The following is an 8,896-nucleotide window of genomic DNA, read 5'->3' as shown; positions in this document are numbered from 1 at the left end:
ATATATATAATCACTTTTCTAATCACTCTTCAAGGCCAATTCACTGTTTCTTCAGGGAAGTCTATCCTTCCTGTTCTGTGCCCCTGAAGAATTCAGCACTGACCTCCCTATTTAGTTATTGTATTTCATTGTAATCAGTTATTACTATCTCAGTCTCTTCTGTTCTTAGTTGAACTTGGTAAGGGCAGGGACTGTCATTCATCCTTGAAGCCAGGTGACCATAGAGTTTTTGCAATAATAACAGTGAGAATAAGATGAGAACGAATAATGTCAGCTAGTATTTATCGAGTGCCTACTGTATACAAGGTGCTGATAAGGTCTTTACATATATTGTGTTATATACATTTATTAATTTCTGACACAGAAAATGTTTTAATGTATGCATGTCATGGATAGTTAAAATTTTAACCAGTGGAGAGGAAAGGAGAAAACATAAGCAAAGACCAGGAGAGGGATTGCTGCATGACTGCGGTTCTGGAGAAGTGGCTCTTCTAGTGGAAGTATGGGAAACCAGATTGGGCATGTAGGTAGGGCAGATTGTGGATGCTAAGCTAAGCAGTTTGAATTTTTTTTCTATAGAAATGGGAGCCACTGAATATTAGTGGCATTATCAAAGCACTGTTTTAGTAACTGTGTGCATAAAGATTGAAGTGAAGAGTGTGAAAGTTATATATAACAGGAGAACAGTTACCACAGAATAGTCATTGTAAACCACCTGGCATAGTGCAAAAACCAGGACACAAGAAATAATTAGATTTGGTAGGTTCTTGAGGAAAGACGTCTTAAAGAAGATCACTATAGGGTAAAAAAGTATTTCAAGTGGGACAAATAGATGTGCAAAAGTAGGCAAGTGGAGAATCTAAGCCTAGAAGGTTTCTACTCCTGGGGATCAGATGTGTGGGGAGTGGCTGGCAGTTAGATGATGTGTATCTGGGTGGGGGTGGGGGGAACATGGAATGAATTCTTCTGAGAAATAATGCTTTTAACTAGAGAAGGGGCCAAACAATGAGAACCCAAGCAACAACAGAGCACAGGTCTCTGGGGAAAAGATGATTCCAACCTCAGCATAGTGACTGGCATTCAGATTGCATCTCCATCCCAGCCTAACTAACTCAACAAAGGGCAGCACAGCATTGGAACTCCATAAGTGCAATTTTCAACAACCCTCCTCCCAACAAAAGAATATAATGCAAAGGGAAAACAGACATTCTCCATCCTATTCAGAGACACACATTATGGCATAATGAAGGCTATAGCATATCAGGGTTGTGATATGCAAAATGTACTAAGATATTAAAAAAAGAGACCCCAGTGCTTAGTGGAACAGCCCTAGGTGCCCACAAAGGGTGAGGTATCCAGCAGAGCAGAGGTAACATTCATCAGAAGATCTGTGGTACAAGTGGGGCAAAAATATTCAGAACAGGCTTGCCCAAGATATGCCACTTTGGCATATGAATTATTTGGAGTCGAAGGCACTTGAGACTCTGCAGACGTGAAGGAAATTCTTACCTCTCCCTTAAAAATTTGAATTTGGGGCTTTGCCCATAATATGAGTTATGGCCAGAAATAACTTCTTATGAACTATCTACAGGCCAGGGAAAAGTTCTAATTACTGAACATCTGCTCTTCTTACATCCTGTGATCTTCCCTCTGAAGCCTCAAGATTCTTTACTTCATTCTTAGCTCAGAATGTCATATATGTATATGTCATTTTCTCTTTTTGTTTATGAATCTTTGATATATGTGGGGTCTCTGACTCTCTCACATATGTAGGATTCCCATACACGTACACATGTAATTAAATTTGGTTATTTTCTCTTGTTCATCTAATCTGTCTAATGTAGATTTAATTAGTAGACCAGCCAAAAAAACCTAGAAGGTAGAGGAAGTTTCTTTGTGCCCCATAGGGGGCAACACCTGATAAGAGTGAATTCATTTACCGAATATAAGTCAGACATTCCTTGGAGCCTACTAGACACATTTGGAAGTGGCAGGGGGCATGGGGAGGAGGGGATTAAATTAATAGGTATGTAGGACCAATGAGTCAGTGACATATGAGTTGGTATATTAACGTTACTCCATTTATCCTCAGAGGCTGGTAGTTTGGTGCAAAATTCTGGTTACAGAGAAGTAACCCACATCCATAAAAGATCAACAGAACTGGTCTGGAGGAGTTTCCTTGGAGAATACAATTAGTGTGAGAAAGGATCAGAAGATGACCTTGAAATCGATACTGAAAAATAAAAGAATAAATTAAGCAGACAGTGGCAGATACTATAAGATCTTGAACAGATAAAGAAGTGCTACATGTTTATGAGGAATGTCATTTTGGGGACTGAGTGCAGGATGGACTAGAAAAAAAGAGAAAATGGAGACAGTAGAGCATAGCGGTGATGATCACTGGTTTTGAAGTCTGATCTTTCTCTCTCGCTAGCTTTGTAACTACGAGTTTCCTCACAGTTTTAAAAAGGATTAGAACAAATAAAATATGGAAAAAAATTTAGCCTGGAACCTCAATAAGTGATAGTGACAGTTATTATTGCTAGTTTAAAGTAGGAAGGGTTTTGAATATAGGATGATAAATGTAGAGAAAAAGGAAGAGACACAGCTAAGAGATATTTACTGAAGAAATATTGGTTAATTTGGTGATTGCCGATGGGTGACCTAGAAAGTAAATGTTATGAGCTGAATGTTCGTGCCTCCCACACCAATTTATATATTGAAGCTGTCGATGTAAGAAATGTCCAAACATGTAGATAATTTTTTCAAGAGTTTATTTGAGCTAAACTGATGACATATACCAGGTAGCAAGATCTCAGATGCTCTGGAGACTAACAGTTTTGCAGTTTCTTGTAAGCAAAATATTGGATTACAGGATAGTTAAGATTATTTACCCTCTTGAATATGGTTAAATCTTAGAAGGAGTGGTCTGAAAAGAGGCAGTTCAAAGCTGAGATGCATAGAAACAATGGACAGGGCTTGCTTAAGGGGAAGAAGATAAACCTTTCACTAAAAAGTTACATGTTCGAGGTTATAAGTGGCATGACTACCCTCCATGAACTGTCTGGTTAGGAATTTGGGATTTATTACAGCACCCTTTTTTGTTCAATTTCCCCTTTTGGTCATAAATCAATCTGAAACATGCATTGATGACCAACCTTTTGGTCAAATAGTGTGGTCTCACAGTACTAGGAAGGCTCATTCCTAGCAAGTCTCAATATCAACATCATCTTGTGGAAATGGTGGACCATTAGAGAATGGAACATTACTGTAACTATGGGATGTGAGCTAAGTTTCCCCAAAAGAGAAAGGTAGGTAAATGAAAGTCACTCAGGTCTGTGGACTTCATTGAGAAAAAACACTCTGGATCATTTCTATCCTTTGAACTATCATGATTCAGGTTTTGCCATTAGTCTCATTTTTTCTATATTTGGCATCTAGTATTGAGTAAGGACCTGATACAAGGACCCCTGTATTATGGGCCTCATGAAGTTCCTGGCCTCACCTCTTCTTACCCTATAGCTTGTAACCACACACTAACTTCATTTCTTTAACATAGTTTGTGCCCAACTCAAGCTGGTTTTGTCCAAATAATGGCTTTGTGACTCATTTACTTTTTCCCACATATCCTTATCCTCTGTATGCCTTCTCCTTTAATCATTAAGCCTTAGGATATAAGATGAACCAAGCCTCAGGTCTATAATCATGAGGACAATAGGTTTCTGTTGGATGTTTGACTCAGGGTAACATCTTGGCTGCGGATGTGTTTCAGCCCTAGATCTGTCGAGGCAAAACTATAACCCCACCAGCCACAGAACCAGGTCGAGGGACCAGATGAGATGGCGCCATGGCTGATTCCAGAACTGGACACAATGATGACTTATCTCATCTTTTTTAATTATCCAATCAGTAGCACCCATGACACCAACTCTTAGTTTCCATGACAACTGATTTTTCCCTATATAATCTGTGCGTCCGAGATACTCGAAGAGCCAGGCCTTTGAGCGATAGCTCACCTATGTCTCTAAGAATTGCAATTCTCTAATAAACACTTATTCTAAATAGCCCAACTCCTGTGTGGGTCTATTGGTTGAACGCTGCAAGCAGCATGAGCCACAGATTCATTTGCCCTTCAGTTTCAGTATAACATTTACATAAGTCATGAAAAGAGTATTGATATTAACAGTTATATGTGTTTAGTAATCATAAACAGTTGGACTATATAGGAAAACCCAAAGGACAAGCATAACTACTACTATGACTAATATCATTAGCGGATAGTTAAAGACAATTGAACAATATGGATTCTGAGTTCAATATCAATCCATAGGTAGGTATGTAGGCCTTGTTGATCTCTTGGATAACTGTCTACCTCTGGTGTCAGTGGATTTTCATCCTAGAGGAGACTTGGTGAACATTGTAGGTAAAGGCAAGTGTCAGTGAGAGGAGTAGATGTTCATTCGAGGTTAGGCACCTGATAAGGTCCCTTCCACAAGGCTGAACAATGTCTTTTATTTGATTTTTTTTCTGAACAAAACAAAACCATCTCAAGGTGGCAGCCAATGATCATTCAAGTCTTTGTCTCCTGGGAGTTCTCTGTGAAAGGAAGCAGTTATCTATTTGGCATTTTCTTGAAGTGACTTTATCCAACTTTGGCCATAGTCTCCTTTCAATGTTAGTTCATGAGTTCCTTCATCTAATTCAGCTTCAATGCACTATGATGATGCCAGGGAGCTGGGAAGAACCAAGGGGCTGTCCTGGGTTTCCCATAGTCCCAACTATTTGTTTAATTTATAACCATTATTTACCCATGCAATATACCCTAGAAGTTTTTTTATCACTCATTTTACAATGGTTTCCATGGAATTTTCATTTTATAACCTCTAGAAATAGATTTCATAGATGTCAAAGTTAATTATTAATATGAACTTATTTTTATAAAGCTCAGGTAAAATATAAATGCTATATTCAATATCAATATCAAAAGACATGTCTGTTCTACTTAAACTAACAAACATAATTTCGCTTTTATTTATAAATGGTTAACCTTAGATCACATGAACTTGAAAGGCATTTGGGTTAGTTGCCATATTTCTGAGAATTTTAGAATACCCAATCCTTACAAGGGCTTCCTTTTAAATTAACTTTAATAAAACCATGATGAGGTAGAAAATTATCTCACATTTACAACAAGCATATATAGATACACATAGACACAGAGACCTTTTAGTCATGAGAAATACTCAATAGTTTATAAAACAAGAGTTGGATCCAAATTTTGTTTTGGAAGCTTTCACAATTTATATCTGTCCTTGACAAGTCAAGTTCCAAATGACCTTCCCGCTTTTAAAATAAGGACAGCCATTTTTAATACCATTTAGGTTGACACCTAAATGACATTATATGTTGACCCTTTTATTTAAATCCTCTCTTTGAATCTCTGAGAGACCAATTAAATACATTTGCTATTCATTCTGTCTAATTTTACAGCTGGCTTTTTCTAATTGTTGTGTAAAAGATTAATTTAAAAGTATCAAAAAAGTCCTCATCTCGACCATTGTAGTATGAATGGGAGACTGACTGATTGGGCTTGCCACCTCAAAAGCCCAATTTCCCATGTTAATTTTGAGATGTGTAGAGTCCAAACAAACTTCTAGGGAAAATCAACCTATACATACATGTCTCCAGATGAGCCAAATGTGGTAGATAGCCCTATAGGACCACTTTACACTCTAGAGGAAAATTTTCCCTCAGGCATCCCATAAAGATTCTTAGTAACCTAAGAATACCTGAGCAAGGGCCAGCAAGAGCTTACCAAACACCACTGGAACTGTGATGCTTTCCATAGCACAGGCTCCTCTCTCAGGGCTCCCTGCTCTTCTCCCAGGGACTCTTGCTGACTTATCTGAGACTGGCTGCATTATGACACTGGATGCTTGGTGGCACCCATCTCCTCCACTCTGGATTCGGGGATCTGAAACTGTTAGCAAGATCTCAAACGCTCTGGAGAATTACAGGTTTGCAGCTTCTTTTAAGCAAGCTGGGGATTGGATTATAAAATAGTTAAGATTATCTGCTCTCTTGAGGTGGTTAAGTCTTAGAAGGAGGGGTCTAATTAAAACCTCTCGTCTCTTCCTTCCACCATCCAGCCTCCTCTAATTAATTTAGGACATCTCAGAATTTTCTCGTTGTCAGTCAAAAGAACCTAGAAAGGTAGATAAAAAATTTTACTCCTCCACAAGTTTGTATGAACACATAGTGAGATGGCAGCCATCTGCTAGCCAGGAAGAGGGTCCTCAGTGAGACTCAAGTTAGTCAGACCTTGCTCTTGTACTCTCCAGCCTCCAGAACTGTGAAAAATAAATGTCTGTTGTTTAATCCACTTGGCCTATGTATGGTGTTTTGTTATAGCAGCCTGAACTAAGACAGTGAAGAATCAATAATCATGTCTCTGGCTCAGGTGTTCTTCTGATTTAATTGTCTAGGATCGGACCTGGGCATCCATATAAGTTTGCTCAGGTAATTTACTTTGCAGCCAAGTCTAGTGCACTAGACCTGAGTTCTCTTAGGGTAGAGACTGATGTCTTATTTGTCTTCAAATCCCCAGAGAACCAGCAAATTGCTGAAAACATGGAAGTTACTTAAACTTTTATTGCAATGAATGGTAATGGAAAAGTTGGCAAGTGATAAAAGAAGGTATTTTAATTGTCAACATGTTAAACTTTAATTTTTAACTGGCTAGTCAGGTAAACTCATGCTGGAGATAACTGGTAACATGGAACTAGAAAGATATATAGAATGTACACATAGGTATTTGGTAATCATGTAAGTGCATGTGGTAGCTAAAATCATGAAAGAGCATCCATCCATATGTAGTGTCGATGGATGAAACATCCAAACATATAGAGAATTTTTATAAGTGTTCACTTGAGCCCCAAACTGACAACATACGCTGTTGTTGTCAAGAATCAAGATCTAAAATGCTTTGGAGAATAACTTGCAGTTTCTTTTATGCATTTGAAATTAAGGAAGGATCGTAGGGAAAGCACAATAGTTAAGATTATGTGCTCTCTTGAGGATGGTCACACTTTAGAAGGAAGGATCTGAAAAGGGGCATTTCAAAGGTCTGTTAACTTAGATGCACAGAAACAATGGACAGGGATCAGTTAAGGCAAAGATAAGCTTTTTACTAAAAAATTTGTATGCCAGGGATGTGACCACCCACCATGACCTGACCACTTGTGAATTTCTGATCAGATCACCCTGTGAGGTTACTTTTCATAGAACTCTTTTTTTTTGTCCACAATAGTTAACACATAATTTTCTTGAAGTGTCAATTAATTTACAAAGTAAATTAATGTAACTAGCTAAAACTGAATTTAAATACAATATCTAAAGAACATAGTCTGTATGGAAAAACAATATTTGAACCAAATGTATCCATTTCAAGGTCATAGGTTAGTAAGAAATAAAGTACTCTGCACAAAATTTGATTGGAAAATTATCTTGTGGGGGCTTCTTCGTAATATTAATAAAGTGGATATATGTTGTTGAAATGTTCCCATCACTGACTCCTCTTCCTCTGGTAATAGCACCTATGTTTCTCTTCAGAGAACAGGCAAGGCCCTGTTATACACAGTCTTAAAGGTGTCCCAGAGCTGTCCCAGCCTGAGTTCTGCCTATGTCCAAAGCCAAAAACTTACTATTAAAACTTACTATATGTGCCTTACTGTTAAAATGTACAGCTGAAACTTATTGGATTTCATTAAGCAATGTGCCATAAAAAATCAATTAATTAATTTAAAAATTATTATTACTAAAAAAAAACAATAAAAATTTCTATCAAGCAAAAGAAAAGTTTATATGTATGTAGTAAAGAACCAGTATCTAAAGCACACAAAAATGACCCAATTTTTAGGAATCTCCTAAAAATTTATTTTGTTCTATTTTCTTCACTCAAATCTGCTTAAAAAAAAAAGTTGGCTTTCAAACTTTCAAAAAGAATTACTATTCTATTTTCTTACATTTCTTATTCTGTCATTAATTTTTAAAGAGTAATTTTTAAACTGCTTTTTTAAAAAAGTCAATTTATACCGAGTTCTTCCATTTAAGGTTTTCATAGGCTCCCCACAGCACCAACAACCACTTATATTATTACCTCTATGCAAAAGCACATTCCATTTTGCAAATAGTCTACAAACTGTTCGGACATGGTTCATTTGCAGCCAATAAAAGATCACTGACAGAATTCAGGGGAAGGGTAGGAATAAATCTGGTGGTTAAAGGGCTAAAGAAGGTTAATTCAAGAAGTTTGAGAATGCAAAAAGGAAAAGCAATACAAGCTATTAAATTGGCAAGTTTTAAGTGTGTGAAAGTATTTTCCAGTTATATTTTAAAATTTCTAATTCCTTATTAATTTTTGTATTCTCTGGTCTTTGGAGCCATCTAATGGCCATTTCAGTAATTGTATTTTGGGTGAACCAATTAAACAATTTTCAAATTCATTTAAAATATAAAGATATTATGTATTATAAAATATAAAAATACATTTAGAAGTGTGCTTTTCTGACTTCCAATTTAAGGTAGCAAAATAAGCACCTGCATTTGCCTTTCTCTTTTCTCAGGATCTCATTTGCTGAACCTTGGTCTACAGTATTATTTTTTAAAAGGCTACATGGTATTCTATTCTACAATTAAAATATTTCACTATTATAAACATCACTAGGATGAACTTTTTGTAGTATATTTTTACACAAATCCCTACTATTTCCTAATGACAGATTTCTAGAGATAAACTAGCTGGGTCAAAAAGATATGCAAAATTCTAAGCAACCCTACCCCTCTTTTTGTTATCTTCCTTTGACTTTTCTTATCTCCCTTGTCTTTTCTTCACCTC

This window comes from Pteropus vampyrus, unplaced genomic scaffold (assembly GCF_000151845.1).
Source record: "Pteropus vampyrus isolate Shadow unplaced genomic scaffold, Pvam_2.0 Scaffold242, whole genome shotgun sequence".
Classification (NCBI taxonomy): Eukaryota; Metazoa; Chordata; class Mammalia; order Chiroptera; family Pteropodidae; genus Pteropus; species Pteropus vampyrus.
The sequence above is the reverse complement of the archived record's forward strand: the minus strand, read 5'-3'. Positions refer to the sequence as shown.